Consider the following 19,980-nt stretch of genomic DNA (forward strand, 5'->3'; position numbering starts at 1 on the left):
TGCAGTGGCACGGTCTTGGCTCACTGCAACCTCCGCCTCCCGGTTCAAGCGATTCTCCTGCCTCAGCCTCCCAAGTAGCTGGGATTACAGACACACGCCACCATACCCACCTAATTTTTGTATTTTTAGTAGAGATGGGGTTTCACTGTGTTGGTCAGGCTGGTCTCGAATTCCTGACCTCGTGATGCGCCCCCCCTGGCCTCCCAAAGTGCTGAGATTATAGGCGTGAACCTCCCTGCCCGGCCTAAAGCTTTTTAATAAACGTCCACTCCTGCTCTGAAACTTGCCTTGGTCTCTTTTTCTGCTTTATGCCCCTCAGTCGAATTCTTTCCTTTGACAAGGCAAAAATTGAAGTTGCTGCAAACGTGTACGGATTTGTCTCCAGTTACTTGGGGTAACTCGGTTCTCTGCCACTGATAACGCATTTCTATAACATGATGGAATACCATGCAGCCTTTAAACAAATTACATGCAATTTTTTTTAAAACATAATTTTATTTTATTTTATTTAAGCATACACACTTGAAGGACAACATATAAACATCTAGAAAAAAGCATGAGTGCAGAAAATATTTTTACATTAATTGTAATTATCTTTTAAAAGATTTAACTTCAGTCAGCAACTTAGGATTACATACAGATATGACTAAATTTTAAAATATAAATTCTTAATATCACCACTCTTATGAACACCATAGTCAATTTTTAATGATAACATTCTTAGAAGAATTTACCTACATTTTGTCAAACACCGTTAAAGTGTCTAAAGTGACAGACTATGGGACATTTTCTTTTACTCCTTCTTTCTAACAGTTAAAAATGTGGCATCGTACGTTAATAATATAAAAGACCAGGAGAGACACACTGCTCTATAAAAAATAATTCTTAAAAAGGTTACAAACCAATAAAGCCAAATATATACACAATAGTTACAAAGACATGAATATACTAAAAAATTTTATAACTGGGTAAGTGAAGTTATGGGAGATTTTTCCTTTTATTTCTCTTTTCTAAATTGCATTTGGTGAAAACAAGACTTTATTCATTTTCTTTTTTATATCTATAAATGATAAACTTTCAAACATGGATACACATGTGTTTTCCCAATAGTGGCTTTGTGAAAGTTCCACAAGAAGTCAAGGTTTAATGGAATCATTGCAGGTGACTCCCCTCCCACCTCCAGCAATTTATTATGAAAACCTTCAAATATACAGAAAAATGGAAACACTTCAACAATGAACACCCATATGCCCTTTGATTCTACAATTCACACTTTGTTGTATTTGCACAGGTTTCTTTTGCTTGTTGCTCTGAGATATTCAGGCTGCTATTCTCAGTACTCAAGAAAAATCTCATATGTAAGCTCAAAAAGATTAAGCTTCAACTATTACATAAGTGAGTATCCATGAAAATTAGGACTTTTGTAAATAAACACAATGAAACTTACAGAAACCATTTATCTAATAGCCTCTGACAATATAGTGGAGGAGTATTTTTCCTGTATCCCCTCTCCTCCACTTTTGGATTAATGAAAAACATTTCTAGTGTATTTTTTTTCTTTTTTTTTTTTTGTTTGAGCCCAAGTCTCGCTCTGTCGCCCAGGCTGGAGTGCAGTGGTGCGATCTTGGCTCATTGCAGCCTCTGCCTCCCAGGTTCAAGGGATTCTTCTGCCTCAGCCTCCTGAATAGCTGGGATTACAGATGCTCGCCACCATACCCGGCTGTAATTTTGCTATTAGAGACAGGGTTTCACCGTGTTGGCTAGGCTGGTCTCCAACTCCTGACCTCAAGTCATCCACCCGCCTCGGCTTCCCAAAATGCTGGGATTACAGTCCTCAGCCACCTGTAATACCTCTAGTAGTATTTTTTTTTTACTGCTCAAAGGTCATGATCCTGAATACCAGCAAACCTGCAATAAGAACGTGGAAGACTTTATTGTCAGTGAAAATTGTAATCCACCAAGTCAACGAAGTCAGTATATTATTTATATATGTACATCTGTATTTGAGTGTGTGTATAAATATACACACTTTTTTTTTCTTTTTTTTTTTTTTTTTGAGTGTTTATATGAGGTACGTTTGAGAGGGATGAGGCCTGTATGCTTTTGCTACAGGAAGGCCTTGTCCATAACACGGGTCGCTAACAGCACCTTCTTCCCAGGGTGGCCTGGAACACTCAGCAAGATGACGCATGTTTAAACAGGGCCTGGCACAGATAATACAGCTTGAGAGGTGGTAGTCATCATTGTCTGTGTCCTCACAAGGTCAGAACAGTCCCTGAGGCTCAAGATTACGCACTTCCCTGGCCCCACTATGCCCTTGATCCAGGCATTGTGTATTGACAAGGAGGGCTGGTGAGGGTGGTGGTGGAGAGCCTGGGCACAGCGACATCAGCCCTCAATCATTCCTCAGGCCTAATAGTGCCACAGAGACTAGGCATTAAGGTGCCAGTGCTAACACTGGACACTTCTGCTGGTCAAATCCTCTCCTGCTGGGTAATAGGCACTTTGTCTACAAGAATCAAAGAACTGGTGCTTGCCGGAGGACAGCATATCAGCTCTTTATAAAGAGGCAGCGCTGCGCCCTAAATCAGTTTAAGACTATTTGGAATTCTCACAGCGGAGACTCTAACACTTGATGTGTCTGGTCACATACCAGTTTCTGAAATCCAAGTTTTGCAGTCTTTTGACCTCCAAAAGTCACTCTTTAAGGCTAGCTGGATCCCAAACGTATAAAATGCAACTATAGTTTTCTTCCAGCTCCCTGGCCCAGCGTTGCTCTGTGAACTGGTTGCACTGAGGAAAGCATAGCTTCGGCTGATAGAGTGTCTGGATAAACACAGGGCTCTCTGGGTCCTAAGAGAGCTTCTTCACTGCATTTCTCAGGTTTGCTGAGCTACTTGAAGGGTTTGCAGGAAAGTCACTGCAGGCTGCATGGGACCGTGTGCATGTAGCTCACACCTCCCGCCACCTATTTTGACCTGTGCTTAACTCTGGGAAAGCAGCCATTGGCTCCAGACCTAAGGGCTATGTGTTTACATTTGTAGGAGTCTGTTTGGGTCAAAATATGGGAAAGTAAGAGAGAGAAAGGACCTGATATAAAATCACCCAAACTGGAATTGGGGCACAGCTGGGAAGCACAGAGATCTGGCTTTGTGGTGCCTGAATCCCAAAGCCATCCAGCAGGCAGGGGACACACCTCCCCTTCGTTATTGAAGCCAGGCTGGGAGCAGTGGCTTACGTTTGTAATTCCAGCACTTCTGGAGGCCAAGGTGGGAGGATCACTTGAGGCCAGGGATTTGAGACCAGCCTGGGCAACATGTGAGACCCCATCTGTACAAATTTTTTAAAAATAAAAAATTAGCCAGGCGTGGTGGCACACACTCATAGTCCCAGTTGCTCTGGAGGCAGAGCTGGGAGGACTGATTGAGCCCAGGAGGTGAAGGTCAAGGCTACAGTGAGCTATGATTGCAACTGCACTCCAGCCTGGGCAACAGTGTGTGACCCTGTATCAAAAAAAAGAAAATGATTTGAAGCCAGAGGGGATCTGAAGCTGCTTAAATGTGATTCAGTGCAGAGGTCAACCCCTCAGCAAAACTGCCTGAAAGGAAAAGGGGTGCCCTTCTGGGAGATGGAAAGATCCTTTAGTCTTCTCTAGTCTCTGCTGTTCTTTAATACACCACATCCAGCGTGAAATGTGAAAAACAGTGTATACGACACCCACAGAAACAGGACACTGTGACCCACAATCGTGGAAAGAAAGTCACTAGAGCAGAAGCGTAGGTGACCCAGATGCTGAACTGGAAGGCGAGGCCTTTAAAATACTACTATAAATAGATTAACAAACTTAGAGGGAAAGATGGGTCAAACAGGTGAGCAGGGGAGGAATTTTCAGCAGGGGCATGGAAATTCAAAGCTCAAAAATACTTTCAGTGTTCCCTGTGATGGTAAATACCTGCATGTTCCAATTTAACAATTTTTTTTTTTCCTTAGAGACAGGGTCTTGCTCTGTTTCCCAGGCTAGAGTGCAGTGGTGCGATCATAACAGCCTCAAACTCCTGGGCTCAAGCAATCCTCCTATCTCAGCCTCCTGAGTGGCTGGGACCATAGGCGCATGTCATCATGCCTGGGTAATTAAAAACATTTTGGTAAAAATGGGGGTCTCACTATGTTGCCCAGGCTGGTCTTGAACTCCTGGCCTCAATTGATCCTCTCACCGTGGCCTCCCAAAGTGCTGGAATTACAGGCAGGCATGAGCCACTGCACCCAGGCAGACTTAACACTTTTATAACTACTGAGAATACTTCCCCAGACCATACACCCTCTTCTTTTTTTTTTTTTCTTTTTTTTTTTTTTTGAGACAGAGTCTTGCTCCGTCACCCAGCCTGGAGTGCAGTGGTGCCATCTCAGCTCACCGCAACCTCTGCCTCCCGGGTTCTAGCGATTCTTCTGCCTCAGCCTCCCGAGTAGCTGGGACTACAGGCATGCGCCATCACGCTCTGCTAATTTTTGTACTTTTAGAAGAGATGGGGCTTCACTCTATTGTCTCGGCTGGTCTCAAACTCCTAACCTCAAGTGATTTGCCTGCCTCGGCCTCCCAAAGTGTTGGGATTACAGGTGTGAGCCACCTCGCCCAGCCACACTCTTCCTTTGTAATCATCTGGTAAATATTCATCTTCCTCAAGTCCCGAAGCCTCTTTGGGGCCCTGTGTCTAGCTTATCACATGAAGGAATCCCTGGGGACCCCTACCAATCTCCCTGCAACCAGGTACCACTGATGATAGAGAGAGAGGGACCCTGGGAGAAGCTCTCTGGGTGCTGTGGGGCCTGAAGGCTGCTTCACTGCAAGGAGCCCTCAGCTGTCTGAGGCTTCAGGGGCTTCAGCTGTCTGAAGTGCTGGGACGTGGAGATTGTCAGCTTGTGGAATGTCCCCCTTCTGGTCTGGACTCGGTGTCATTTCCATCTTCTCCGTGCTGTTACTAGTCCTGTGGTCCCAGCCACTCAGAAGGCTGAGACAGGAGGATCGCTTGAGCTGAGGAGTTCGAGGCTGCGTTGAGCTAAGATTAAGCCACTGTACTCTAGCCTGGATGACAGAGTGAGACCTTGTGTGTAAGAGGGGGAAAAAAATGTCAAATCTGTATGTGCAGGCATTTACCATCACCTCATTCCTGAAGCTTCAACCCTGCCTGTCAACGCACAATTCCGAGGACCGGCCCTCATTTCATACCTGGCGCTTATCTGCAGAGCAGCAGGGGCCGGGGCTGGGGTGCAGCTGCTCTCTTTGTGAGCTTGAGGAAGTTCCCCTATTTCTCTCGGGTCTTTAGGCTCCTTGAAGATCCCCAGAAGCCATGAGCCTCTGGATGGAGGATACAGCTTTAGCACACACCTGTGGCCCCTGTTGGCCTTTCCTTTTGGAGCACTGGTGTGGCTTTGAAGGTTGCCCCTGGCTTCTTTCCATCCGGAGCCAAATAGTAAAACATGACCCAGCATTGCAATGCTGAAAATTGGGTTATAATTCTCAGATTGTTCGGTTTCTACCATCTTATATTCTATTCAAGAATATAGGGAATTCTGACTGGGTGCAGTGGCTCATGCCTGTAATTCCAGCACTTTGGAGGCCGGAGCGGGCAGATCACTTGAGGTCAGGAGTTCGAGACCAGCCTGGCCAATATGGTGAAACCCTGTTTCTAGTAGAAATACAAAAATTAGCCGAGTGTGGTAGTGCTCGCCTGTAATTCCAGCTACTTCGGAGACTGAACCATGAGAATTGCTTGACTCTGGGAGGCAGAGGTTGCAGTGAGCTGAGATCGTGCCACTGCACTCTGGCCTGGGCAACAGAGTGAGACTTGATCTAAATAAATAAATAAATAGATAAAGCTTCTTGACACCTGGACAAGAACTGCCTTTAATATTAATTTGGCCATTTGGACTATGACAGGTTATTTTGGCATTTATATTTATTGGTTTACATATTTTCTCCCCTGGGGAGGTCTTGGAATATTAGACATAAAAGGTGCCCAAGGTCTGCAGCGGTGTTCTCCGGCCTGTCACTTGATGGCATTCTAACACAAGGAATGAGACGATGGCTTGCAGCTTCTTTCCTCAGTCTGGGAATTATTTCCCTCCACACCTGTCAAAAATCCGGTTTACTGGCCACTTCAAAGAATCACAGCCCTTGTGACTAGAAACTGCAGACATCCAGAAGCTAAGGGCATTTCTCTATAAACAATGTAATGGTTTTGATCAACACCTCCAGAACAGACAGGACAGAGTCAAGTGGTTTAAATAAGATAGAGGGTAAAAGGAGAGAGAAATTACGAGACCCTGGGGAAGAGGCGGGATTGTCGATGACATTTGGAAATTGATGGTGCGTCAGTGAGGCGGAAGGAGAGGAGGGGGTGCTTCCAGATGGCAGGATTCACGGCTAGATTGTGGCTGTTACGAGACAGGGCTGCTTTGAGGAAGGTGAGGGATTGATTTCCACTCCTGTCTTTTTTTTTTTTTTTCTTTTGGAGGTGTCTTTACCCCTTTTACTATGAAATGATTTTCTGCCCAGTGACCTTGTTATTACAATGGAGAGAGACACTCATACCGCAGAGTAAGTAATACAACACTGGGCAGTGAGGTATAGACATGAGCTCATGAATTTCATGTGACAAGTGTCCTTTTCCATATAAAGGTAGAAATTGAGACAAAAGACAAAAGGAACTGAAGTTACTTAGCAAAATTGCTACCAATTCAGCTTGATTTTTTGAGGTTAGTGACTAGCTGGTGATATTTATTGGTGACATCTGGGTTAGGAGACCAGCTTGCAATTTTCCCTCCTCTTTATCAAAGAAAAGCAAGTAATTGTGGAGGAGAGGCCAAAGGTGGAGGGGATGGTGGGAATGGTAAACTCTGCCACGCTGTTATCACAGTGCTGCCTGTCACCATCGTGCATCCATGGTATGGGTGCCGGGCAGACGCACAGACAGCGTTGGAGAAAGAGTACATGAATGACTGAACGTCTGAAATCAACTGAAAGGCACCAAAAAGGTGGCCTCCTAATCAGTGTCATTCCAGAGGCATCATAAATGCTGGTCCCCCAACCGCAACAGTGTACCAAGCTGGGAGCCCCTGCTCCAGGAAACCACAGTGTTTGACATTCAAACAATGGAGAGTCATTCTTTTAGGTGGAGCATTGCTTTCTGCAGGGTCTTATTTTGAAATGCAAATACCCCCAGCGTGGGTAATAAATAAACCCTGCAGTGTGACAAGGTGAGCTTCTTGCCGGTCAGCTGAGGCATGACTAATGGAGTCAGGCTGGGGGCTGGGGGTAGGGGCAAAAGGAGCCCTGGGAGGAGATAAAAAGGAGACTTGAGATTGGTAACATGTGGACGAGTTCACCCTTTTGCCTTCACACTGGAAACCCGGAGCTAGAATTTCCACTGCCATGGACAGATTCCCAGAGAGCTTGACTTACTTCGGTTGGATGTAACTGGGGAGAAGTAAATTGTTTTCTTTCCTTTTTACTCCCTGGTCCACCTCCCACAGAGGATCCCAATAAACTGTGGCACAAAGACAGTGGCCTAGAGGGGGCGGACGTGGGGAGCCCACTGGTTCCTGCCACTTCTATAAAGTGGGCCACTGGGCCTTACCTAGCTGTGGCAGGCACTGAGTTCTGTCTGCCCCGAGGCTGGTTGCTATAGGAGGTGCCTGATTTCCCCTCCCTCTTGGAGACACATGAGTTTTCCTTGGAAGCACGGAGCACACGTTTCTCATTGTGCTTGAAAGACTGTTATTAATGCGAATCCCTAGCAGAGAACAGGCCCTGAGGTCTATGGGAACTGTATGCATAGAGGCACATCAATCCAGCCTGATGCCCGGGGAGGCCCTTCCTTTTTTCCTTTTTTATATTAGGTCATTGATCAGCAACATTGATCAGAAAAAAATTATGCCTTTTTGGCCATATTCTTGGATGAAGATCAATGATGTTAATTCTCAGTACATCAATTCGTGTACCGGGCGCTAATTGGAAGGGATGAAGCTGTGTGATGTATCACTGCGTAGGGCCCAGGGCAACCACACCCTTGGAGGGGGTCCAGGAGATTTGATTTGACCAACCTACTCAACAGATGAAGCAGGAAACTGCACCTGGCAGAGGGGCCCTGAAGACAGAGGTTTAAAAGCCGGTCCGATCCCCTAATACCGGTGATGCTTGATGCTCCCTGGGCGGCAATGACGAGGAAGAAATGACACAGCAGAACTTTGAGCAGCCTCGGCTCCTTGTGCTTCAGGCAACAGCCTCCTCTTTCTTCCCCTGCAGCAGGCATTTTCATTCCCAAACCCCATATTTTATCACCACTGTGAGAAAACTTTAAATTGAAAGATGGAAATTGACTCTATCAAATATAGACAGAGCCAGAAATAATCCAACAGCAAAGGCTTCCAGGGTTTTCTTTATTTTTTATTTATTTACTTATTTATTTACTTTTGAGATAGAGTCTTGCTTTGTCATCCAGGCTGGTGTGCAGTGGTGTGATCTCGGCTCACTGCAACCTCCGCTTTCTGGGTTCAAGCAATTCTCATGCCTTAGCCTCCTGAGTAGCTGGGACTACAGGCATGCACCACCATGTCTGGCTAATTTTGTATTTTTAGTAGAGATGGGATTTAGCCATGTTGGCCAGGCTAGTCTTGAACTCATGACCTCAAGTGATCCGCCCGCCTCAGCCTCCCAAAGCGCTGGGATTAGAGGTGTGAGCTACCGCGACCAGCTCCTAGGGTTTTAGATTGAGTGTTGTTGACCTATTGCATTTTTAAAAATGCCTGTGTGTGTGTGTGTGTGTGTGTGTGTGTGTGTGTGTGTGTGTGTGTGTGTGTGTCTTTATTCCTGTGGGCCTGAGGAACTATCACCTTCATGAGTAATACTTGTTATGGTCTGAGAGCAGGTGCAGAGTGTTTTGACAGCTGGCCAGCAAGAGTGGATCAGAACAGCCTCACTCACTGGGCTGTAGGATTCTTAGGTGTCAGCGCCTCTGCTGTGGAGTTTCGAGTTTGCCGCGTTGACCCGAGACGATGCCCTTCAGACGAGGAATGGTCGCTACAGACAGTGGGTCCAGCTGGAATCACGGACTCTAGTCCAGCCTGGCCATTCCTCTGGCAGCTTTTCTAGGCACAGGTTTTTGCTGAAACTTCTAGATTCTCAGACACTAAGTTGGGGAGATCCTGTACCCGTGACAACTCACCTCTTTACCACATTTGTCTGATGTCGATTGTCTTGGAAGAATATCTTATGACTCCTGGGTCTAGGGCACCCTAATATTTTCATTTTCCAATTGCCTGTTTGACTGCAACAGGGTAGGGGATTTTCCAGCAGATATTATTGTTGTAATAACCAGGTGTTATTTGTAGTGGGACCGAAAAGGTAAGACATTAGGTTTAGATGAGCTCAAAAGGGAAAGTGTTCAGACGATGTCACCAGTTTGACCCTCAGGGTGCATTGGATGGTTGAGGGAAGAGGTGAGCTGGGTTTCTGCCTCCTTGCGATTTCTCATGTACTCTTGATAATGCCGCCGTTCCCCACCCAGTAGCAGGAGGCTGAGCCAGCCGGTGCTGAAGGTCCCCCCGGCTTGAGGACGTAAGGGGTCCCTCGGGGCTGTGGGATAAGTCAGAGGCATCAGAACTGCCCGCTGTGGACTGAACTGTGCCCCTTCCCCAAATTCCTATGTTGAAGCCTTAGCCCTTAATGTGGTGGTGTTTGCAAATGGGGTCTTTGGGAGATGATTAGGTTGAGATGAGGCCATGAGGGTGGGACCCTCGTGATGAGAGTAGTGTCCTTTTAAGAGAGACAGCAGGGCCAGTGCGGTGGCTCATGCCTGTAATCCCAGCACTTTGGGAGGCTGAGGCAGGTGGATCACTTGAGGTCAGGAGTTCAAGATCAGCCTGGCCAACATGGTGAAACACTGTCTCTACTAAAAATACAAAAATTAGCTGGGTGTGGTGGTGGGCACCTGTAGTCCCAGCTATGTGGGAGGCTGAGGCAGGAGAATCATTTGAACCCAGGAGGCAGAGGCTGCAGTGAGCCAAGATCGTGCCACTGTACTCTAGCCTGGGCGACAGAGCGAGGCTCCATCTCAAAAAAAAAAAAAAAAAAAAAAAAAAAAGGAAGAAGAGGCAGCAAAGTGTGTGTGTGTGCTCTTTCTGCCATGGAGAACACAATGGCCACTGGCTCACTAGCTCCCTGATCTCGAACTTCCAGCCTCCAGGACTGTGAGAAAATAAACAAAATAAACTTCTGTTGCTTAAGCCTCCTGTCTGTGGTATTTTATTGTGGCCTCCTGAGCTTCCTAAGACATTTTCCAGGGAGGTTCAGATGCCCGTGTCTGCAGAGGAAGGCGATGATCTAGCCCAGGAAGCTGTCAGCTATAGCCAAGAGGCAAGTTTGGCCAAGCCCTCCAGGCAGTGGCCCTGGGCTCTGAGTCTCTGGACTCTCCTCTAATTTCCCTTAGGCACACCAGGTTTCTCCTCTTTCTACCCTGTAGACTCCTCACTTAATTCCTGCTCAGAAAAAAGGTCAGAGAAATTTAACTTTATCCTTAACAGATTTCTGCACTTTTTTGGGGGTAAAAAAATCCAACAGATGTCCCTCCAATAGAGTCTTACTCTGTTGCCCAGGCTGGAGTACAATGGTACTCACTGTAACCTCCTCCTCCTGGGTTGAAGCAAGTCTCCTGCCTCAGCCTCCTGAGTAGCTGGGATTACAGGCACCTGCACCATGGCTGGCTAATTTTTGTATTTTTAGTAGAGATGGGGTTTCACCCGAACTCCTGCTCTCAAGTGAGCCTCCTGCCTCGGCCTCCCAAAGTGCTGGGATTACAGTTGCCAGTGACACCTTCTACAGCTAAAGGCAAATGTAATTTCTCTACTCAAGGACTGGCAGGATAAAACCTGGAATTCAGGGTTCTCCTATCAGGAACTGAGACAGGTCTGCGATTATACGCTTCTGCAAGCTGACGGGTGAGTCTGCCACAGTTTCATGGAAGCTGAGAGAAGACAGAAGACCCCTGGGTCAGAAACAAAGGGCTTTATTCTCACAGCAAAAGCAGTAGAGTGTCAGTATTTTTGTGTACTGATTCTCTGAGTTCCAATTCCCCAGGGCAATGCAGAGGGCTGAGGGAAACTGCACATGCAGTGGGTTTTGTTCCAGGCAAGGAACTCTTAGGGTCCCTTACTTTTTACATAGTGGGCTGTCAGCATGCCTGCCCTTTGCAAATCTCTCTCTATCTTCCAAAGCTGTTCAGTGTATAAATAGCCTTGAAAAGATAGTCTACCACAAGGGCCAACAGTGCCTCTGCTCACAAGATGTGCAGAAATGTGGGACACTCATGAATTATCTACCAACATCCTCATAGCCTGTGCCCCTAACCTTATCTCTCGTCACTCCATCTCACACTTCATGCTGGGTCATGACAAACTCCTTGTCACCCCGTCTCTCTGGGCTGTTTGTTCATGAGTCACCCCGTCTCTCTGGGCTGTTTGTTCATGAAGACTCAACAGCTTGGATTATCCTTTCTTCCTTCCCAGCCACTCCCTGCACACCCTTTGAAATCCCCTCTGTGGAAAGTTTTCCCCAATAGACCATGAACTCCCTGAGGTTCCTGTGCCCTGAGGGGAGGTTGTGGTATAGTTTCCCTGAACAAAGATCCCTTTCTCAGTTCTCCAAGACCATTTAGAGTCAATAACATGCTAACCAGTCCTGAGTGAATTCCCATTTGAGTGTAGCTGATCCTTCCGCATGAACATCTCGCTTAGCTGAATGAAAGCCTGTTGGGGACTGGGGCGCTGCATTGGATGCCTCGGCAGAGTGGCAGGCGGGTAGAGGACACATGTGAAGTCCTTGCTGATCAGCAGGTGGCTAGAAGCCTGTGGCTCAGCAGGGACAGTGAGCTGGCCGATCAGACGCGTGCCGCCCATCTGTGCTGCAGTGAGGTCCCTCCTGGATGTGGAGGCTGCTCGCTGGACCCAATTTCCTGAAATTGATTGCATTGATTTGTGGGCTTTTTTTGCAAGTAACTGTTGTCTGTGCAAGAAGCAGTCCCCGAATCACATCAAATGACTTGAGAGCTGGGTTGAGATGGTTTCTGTTAATTAAAAAGCTGTATTTCTCATCTTGAGTTGAGGAAGGAAATTTCTGGGAGAAGGAAACACAGCTGTGCTCCCAGGATTTCTCTCATCCAAAAAGACAGAAATTCAAGTGAATCTGGTAAGTGTTCATGCAGCATTTACAGTGTGTGGGATATCAGGGACATAGACACAGGAAGAATGATTAATTATAACCTGGTCTCTGCCCTCAGGAAGCTTCTGCCCAGCAGGGTGGGATCAGGGCACCGAGTGAGAGCAAGTCTTGTAAGTACCAGGGGATAAAGAGGAGACAAGACTTGTTCGCCTGCATCTGGAAGTGGAGTGTTTCCATTTATTACTGCACAACCAATTACCCCAAAACGTAGTGGCTTAAAAGGACATTTCCTATTTCAGTTTCTGCAGGTCAGGAACTTCGGAATGGCTTAACTGAGTAGTCCTGCCTCAGGGTTTTCCAACTTGCAGTCCACATGTCAGCCAGAGCTTTGTTCATCTGTAGGCTTGGCTCTGGGTGTAGCATCCAGTCCCAGGATGGCCCCCACACAGGGATGTGGGTAGGGGTCCTAAGTTCCTTGCCATGATTTGAGGACGGTTTTGAGTATATCTTTAGCTGGCTTCTCCAGAGTGGATGATTCAATAGCTAGCAAGGCAGGAGCTGCAGTGCTTTTCATGAACGACTCTCCACAGACACCATCATTTCTGCAATGTTCTATTGTCGCATGAGCCAGTCCTGCTTGGTGTGGGAGAGGACCACAATACCAAGAGGCAGGGGTCACTGGGGACCATTTTGCAGGTGGCTACTGCATGGCTGTCTCCTTCTAGCAAAAGGATATGGGGTGGAGAACAGAGACCTCAATTCCCCCATGTCTCCTTCCTGAACAAACTAGCAGCCTCTGCAAAACCTACTTTGGAAAGCACTGCTTCAGGCCCTAGGCGGCAGGGAGCGCTCTGAGACTGCCCTGAAGACATTGCTGGTGCTGGCTTGCAAACGTAGGATGCTCTGTTTCAAAGGGCTTTCCTGGCGGAGGGGCAGGGGAGGCGGCAGGGGGCCTCCGGATCCTGCTCCCGCTGTGACTACTTGCGGTTCTCCACTTTGCACCTTCAGAGTGGATGCTTCCCCTGGCCTTCATCTAAGCTGCAGTTCATGTCTCTAAAAAAATATAAAGCTTTTGCTTTGCTGACCTAGATTGGTCTCAGCAAAAGCAAAGATGCATTTTCTCCCAGGGCCCAATGCAGTCAGCCCTTAAATGAAGTTTATTTAACAAAGGGAATAGTTCCAGTTGAATTCTCGAGATGAAACTGTGGGTTCATTTGCAGCTACATGGAAGGTCGAGGGGAAGCTAATGAAAATGGTTTTTCTCAGCCTACATGATTGATATGGTGTGACTGTGTCTCCACCCAAATCTCATCTTGAGTTGTAGTTCCCATGATCCCCACATGTCATGGGAGGGACCCTGTGGGAGGTAATTTAATCAAGGGGCCAGTTTTCCCCATGCTATTCTTGTGATACTGAGTTAGTTCTCACGAGGTCTGATGGTTTTATAAAGGGCTTTCCCCTTCGCTCAGCTCTCATTCTTCTCTCTCCTGCTGCCATGTGAAGAAGGACATGTTTGCTTCCCCTTCCACCATGATTGTAAGTTTCCTGAGGCCTCCCCAGCCATGTGGAACTCTGAGTCAATTAAACTTCTTTCCTTTATAAATTACCCAGTCTCAGGCAGTTCTTTATAGCAGCATGAGAATGGACTAATAAAATGATGCACCAGTGTTTCCAGAATGACATGTTCAGCTTCCAAGCTTGAGGCTTGCCATGTCTCTCCTTCATACACATACCCTGTGAAGATGAAATTTCATGACAAAAGCACATTTGGGCCGAGTTTCCTTGAGTCTGTGTGCTCTAATCCTGGGGCAGTCCTCCCACAGCTGTTGCCTTCAGGTCGGCCCCTGCAGATTTCTTGCAGGGGACATCAGTTTGGCCTCCTGGCATCTGCTTCCTCTCCAATAATAGCTTGTCTGATTTTTGCAGGAGGATCTGCCCATCCCACTCTCAGCCCAGATGCATCCGGTGAGGCTGATTCCATCCTGGGCTCACCAGGTCAGCACACTCAGTCTCTCTCACCCTGGTGATTGGTTCAGGATGATCCAGGCAGGGCATCTATAACTTACCTGTACCTTGTACCCCCTGGTACACAGAACCAGGATGGCTCAACTCTGGAACTTTTCTTTTCTAGAGATGGGTCTCACTCTATCACCGAGGTTGGAGTGTGGTGGTACAATCAATGGCTCACTGCAGCCTTAACCTCCTGGGCTAAAGTGATCCTCCTGCCTCAGACTCTCAGGTAGCTAGGATCGCAGGTGGCACCTGGCTAATCTCTTTATTTTTAGTAGAGATGGGGTCTTGCTATGTTTTCCAGGCTGGTCTCGTCTTGAACTCCTGGCCTCGACCAATCCTCCCACCTTGGCCTCCCAAAGTGCTGGGATCACAGATGTGAGCCACCGTGCCCAGCCAACTCTGAAATTGTTGTAAAGCTGGGGGACATGCCACCATATGTAGCCACCTGTGCATCGGGCAGACCTGAGAGATGGAGGGACAGGCCAGGACTTAACACTTCTGAGTTCCAGATCCAGCTGCAGCTGAATCCAGCCCAATAAATTCCCCTTTGGCTTAAAGCAGTTCGGATTGCCAAAATCTGTCAACTGTGAGAGATCTAGTCGATCTAGTAGAAATCAGGTGGTTCTCACAATGAGATACCGTTTCACACCAGTCAGAATGGCTACTACTAAAAAGTCAAAAAATAACAGATGTTGATGACGCTGTAGAGAAAACTGAATGCTTATACACTGTTGGTGGGACTGTAAAATAGTTCAGGCACTGTGGAAAGCAGTTTGGAGATTTCTCAAAGAACTTAAAACAGAACTACCATTCAGCCCAGCAATCCCATTACTGGGTATCTACCCAAAGGAATATAAATCATTCTACCAAAAAGACACATACACTTGTATGTTCACTGCGGCACTATTCACAATAGCAAAGACATGGAATCAACCCAGTTGCCCACCAACAGTGTATTGGATAAAGAAAAATATGGTGCATATACACCATGGAATACTCTGCAGCCATGAAAAAGAACAAAATTAGGTCCTTGCCAGCTGGATGCAGCTGGAGGCCGTTATCCTAAGTGAGTTATCTCAGAAACAGGAAACAAAATACTGCAAGTTTTCACTGATGAGTGGGAGCTAAATATTGGGCACTTGTGGACATAATGATGGCAACCATAGACACTGGGGACTCCTAGAGCAGAGAAGGAAGGGGGCAAGGGCTGAAAAACCACCTATTGAGTATTATGCTCATTACCTGGGTGATGGGATAAATCACACCCCAAACCTCAGCATCATACAATATACCCATGTACCAAACCTGCACGTGTACCCCTGAATCTAAAATAAAAGTAAAAAAAAAAAAAAAAAAAAGAAAAAGAAACGAGATGTTTCCACCTCTGCTGTGTGGAACCTAATGCTTCAGGTACAGATGCTATGGAAGATGGATTTCTTTAGTGTCTTGTATGAGTCACAACACTTGGGTGACTCAAGGCAGCCCTAAACTGTGGTCTTGAGCACTGTGCGCAGATGCCTGTGACCTCAGTGCATTTATGGGACTTCCTGCCACCAGCTGTGAGAACTGGTCTCAGCATTGCAGGTTGGGCTAGTGGGAACCAATCTGAGGCTGTGGCCAGGCTGCCCTCAGGCTAGCATGTGACCCGCCTGTGTGTTGTCAACCTCTCTTGGTAAATAGGGAGAGTGGTAGTTGGATCACAGACTTGTTATCTCATCTGAAACCTTTTCTACTTTGGCACTTATTTTCTTTTCTCCTGCCCAGGGCAAAACTCTTCCCCCTTCCCATCACATGGTATCTTGCCCCATCAAGTCTCTTCCTTCCCTATCCCAGGTTCTATCTGCCAATTCCCTTTGCTTCCTTAGACTGTTCACAGGCTTAAGACTTTGAAACTAAGAAATTCTGCCACTGCCTGTCCCGGTCTTCTGGTACTACTACTAGCTACTACTCTCCCTCCCTTCTCAGCCAAGCTTTGTGAAAGTATGATCTGTGCTATTCTTCCCATCTCATTCACTCACCCCACCTCAATCTTCTCTGGCAGAGGGGACGAGTTTGCCACATTAGCAAAACCAGTGGGGCCAGCACACACGAAGCAACAGCACAGGTGCACTTACAGCCTGATGGCATCGTGCCTGGAGCCTGCCCTCCCAACATCATGCCCACAGTCTCTGGGGCACTAGGCACTGTGGATACCTTCAGCTTCTTGAAACTCTCCAAGCCCTGGTTTCCACGACCTCCTTTTCCAGTGAGTTCTCATGTATTTCTAGCTTTTTTCTGCTTTTCTACTTCATGGTCTCCTTTGTGTCTACCCTGGTCCAGTGGGTTTTGTCTTTAAGACACCATCATTCCTCTACTAGAAGCTCCCTCCAGCTGTGTTTTAGTTAACAGCTTTATGCATTTGCTTCCAAAATTTATCTCTGGTCGCAATCTCTCTCATTACTTAACAACTGTTTGCTAGATATCTGCAGTTTGGTATTCTGCAGGAGCCTCAAATTCAAGATGTCCAGAGTAGCCTTCTGCTTCTGGCTGTGATAAAGTAATAGGGACTGGGTTTACCTGGCCATCATAAACAACTGAAAAAGCAGATACAATATTTGAAACCACTGTTTTTAGGCATTGAACAAAAGGCAGCACAAGGCAGTGACTCATGAGAGAAAGGAAACAAGTGGGATGAGGCCTGGATTGCCTGAGCTCACCGCCTGGAGCGAGATTCCATGACAGGGATGGAGATGTGCCTGGGTGTCCAGACAGAGTCCAGTGGTTTCCTTGAGTTGGAGAGACAGTGTGGTGTGGAGAGTGCTCAGAGATATGCTGGTCCCACCCAGGTCTTCTTCTGAGTACCCATCAATGAATGCTTACGAAGAAGCTGCTTGAGGCCACTGAAGAAAACACTAGAAAGAAGAAGGTAGAACAATTTCTGGAAATCACAAGGCCTGGGTCGGGTCATATTCCCAATAGTCAGAATGGAGAGACCTTGTAATACACAGGTAATCCAGAAAAACACTCAGCACCCTATGATTTAGATGAAGTGGGCAAAGTTTTTGAAAGACACAAATGACTAAAGCTTACTAAAAAAAAGATAGACAACCCAAATAGCCCTATATCTATTAATGACATTAAATTCAGAGTTAGAAATCTTCCTCCAAAGAAAATTCCAGGCCCAGGTGGTTAAAAAAATTAGCATTATCTGAGAAAGAAATAATGCCAATTCTATCCAAACTTTTCCAGAATATTGAAGATGAGGCAATACTTCCTAATTCATTGTATGAGGTCAGCATTAACACTAATCTCAAAACCAGAAAAAGTCACTATAAGAAAAGAAAACTACAGAGATTCCTCACAAACACAGATGCAAAAATTCTTAGCAAAATTTTAGCAAGTTGGTTCCAACAGAACCTAAAAAATCATGACCAAGGGGAGACTTGATGATAAATCAGTGTGATTCACTTTTTCCAGGCTAAAAAGGAAAATCATGTGCTTATCTCAACAGATACAGAAAAATCACTTGACAAAATCCAATATCCAATCATGATAAAAATCCTAAGTAAACTAGGAATAGAGAGAATTATTTTTAGGCTGATAAAACCTTTCTATGAAAAGTCTGCTAACATCACACTTAACAGTGAAAAGCAAAATGCTTTTCCTATAAGATAGTAACAAGACAAGAATGTTCACTCTTAGCACATCTGTCCAACATTATTCCAGAGTTTCTAGTTAGTGGAATAAGGCATGAAAAGAAAAAAAAAACAACAACAAGCATACAGTTAAAAAAGGAAGAAGCAAAACCATCTTTTTTTGCTGACAGCATCTTCACCTATGGAAAATATCCTAAGGAATCAATCTAAAAAAACCTGTGGAACTTATAAATAAGCTCAGTCATGTTGCAAGAAAAAGATCAATATACACAAGTACACTGTCTTTCTATATATGATCAACAATAAGAAATTTAAATTTAGAATAATGAAATAGCATCAGGTATTTGAAATACCTAGAGATAAATTTGGCAAAAGATGTACCTGATTTGCAGACTGAAACCAACAAAACATTGTTGAGAGAAATTAAAGAGATCTAAAAAAATGGGGAGAGATATACCATGTTCATGGATCAGAAGATTCAGTTTTATTAAGATGTCAACTGTCTCCAAATTGATCTACAGATTCAACATGATCCCAATCAAAATTCAAGAAGTTTTTTTTTTTTTTTTTTTTTTTTTTTTTTTGGTAGAAAGAGATCTGCTAGTTTAAAAATTTATGTGGAACTAAAATAATCGAGAATAGCTAATTAAAAATTTTATGTGCAAGTAAAATATCTAGAATAGCTAAAATGATTTTGAAAAGGAAGAACTAAGTTGGAGGACTTATACTAACTGGAAAGAGAGCAGGTCAAGTGGCTAATTGTGCTGGGGGTTATATGTGCAGATCTGAATTTGGCAAATCTCCTTCCATCCACATCTCATGGTCAGGGTCAAGTCACATGGCGTTTACAGATTGGGGGCTGTACCCACCTTGATCCTCTTGGATCACTTTTATTAACTCCATGCAGCTATCCCCAAGCATCTGTGTGCTTTCTGCTAATAGACTGCACCTGCAACCTGCGACCTCCTGTAGGCTGCTCTTGGGCACTACAGCCTCCTCCCATGCATGCAGAGAAGGACCTGTGTATCTCAGAGCAGCCCACAGTCAGTGACTGGTTGGGAGAAGAAAAGCCCAGCATCATTAGAGACCAGCCTGGCCAACATGGTGAAACCCTGCCTCTACTAATAATACAAAAATTAGCCGAGACTGAGAGCGGGCGCCTGTAATCCCAGCTACTTGGGAGGCTGAGGCAGGAGAATCGCTTGAACCTGGGAGGCAGAGGTTGCAATGAGCCAAGATAGCGCCATTGCACTCCAGCCTGGGTGACAAGAGTGAAACTCCATCTCAAAAAAAAAAAAAAAAAAAAAAAAAAAAGCCCAACATCATTGCCTTGGTGCAGGTCAAACTCTGAGGTGCAATTATACTCCAGAGATTCCCACGGGGTTAGGCTGGGTCTAGGACTTCATCCAAAATCACACCCTTGTTTTCCTTCTCCGCTTCTCTATATCTGCACCCACCCCCCCCCACTCCGCCCCACTTACTGGCTCCTTCTGGCAGCACTCAACCAATCCATGGCATCCAAGAGAAGCAGGTCGGGTCGGCACCTAGTCTCACAGTCCCTTGTTTACCTAACTTTCTTTCTTTTTCTTCTTTTTTTCCCTTTCTTTCTTTCTTTCTTTCTTTCTTTCTTTCTTTCTTTCTTTCTTTCTTTCTTTCTTTCTTTCTTTCTCTCTCTCTCTCTCTTTCTTTCTTTCCTTCTTTCTTTCTTTCTTTCTTTCTTTTTTTTTTTTAAATAGAGACTAGGTCTAGGCTCCCCTTCTCAAGGAAGCCTCCTCAGCTTGTCTCCATCATCAAGTAGCTCTGCTGACATCTCTGTTTCCCCTTTGCTAGACTCTGGCTCTCCAGTTGCCAGGAACCAAGATCTATTTTTCTTTGCATTCCTGGTGCTCATGCAGCCCAGTGGCAGGCATAGAATGACTGCTGGATGCATCATTTCTGAACTTCAGGTCTCTTCATGAGGCTGTTCTGCTGCAAGGGTAGCATGAGGTGTGATCCAATCAAGGGGTCTTTGCTCTCTGATGCTTCTCTGATGTGGCTAGAGGTGAAATATTAAAAAAGGCAGCTGAAAAAGGAGCCTGTGCCCCTACTGCTGTCTTCAGGCCAGTTTTCCCCAGCTCTGGG

The 19,980-nt window shown here is 45.8% G+C and overlaps 3 protein-coding genes across 39 annotated transcripts in view; 1 reads left to right on the plus strand and 2 right to left on the minus strand.

The window, feature by feature from the left end:
- Positions 1-19,980, plus strand: part of LOC126943623 (cytochrome b-c1 complex subunit Rieske, mitochondrial) — a 1,156,760-nt gene that overhangs the window by 773,646 nt on the left and 363,134 nt on the right. The window contains exon 1 of one of the 37 annotated variants that reach the window (XM_050772620.1): positions 5,255-5,258. The exons of 35 other annotated variants lie outside the window; for them this stretch is intronic. The gene's annotated coding sequence lies outside the window, so the exon portion shown is untranslated. Of the gene's footprint in view, positions 1-5,254; positions 5,259-14,643; positions 14,648-19,980 lie in introns of those variants that run through there. One more of the 37 variants, XM_050772601.1, reaches the window with a different exon arrangement.
- PLEKHF1 (pleckstrin homology and FYVE domain containing 1) overlaps positions 1-19,980 on the minus strand; it is a 176,182-nt gene that overhangs the window by 77,095 nt on the left and 79,107 nt on the right. The window lies entirely within an intron of this gene.
- POP4 (POP4 homolog, ribonuclease P/MRP subunit) overlaps positions 1-19,980 on the minus strand; it is a 619,906-nt gene that overhangs the window by 12,857 nt on the left and 587,069 nt on the right. The gene's annotated exons all lie outside the window — the stretch shown is intronic.

The sequence above is a fragment of the Macaca thibetana genome, chromosome 19 (assembly GCF_024542745.1).
Source record: "Macaca thibetana thibetana isolate TM-01 chromosome 19, ASM2454274v1, whole genome shotgun sequence".
NCBI classification, from domain to species: Eukaryota; Metazoa; Chordata; class Mammalia; order Primates; family Cercopithecidae; genus Macaca; species Macaca thibetana.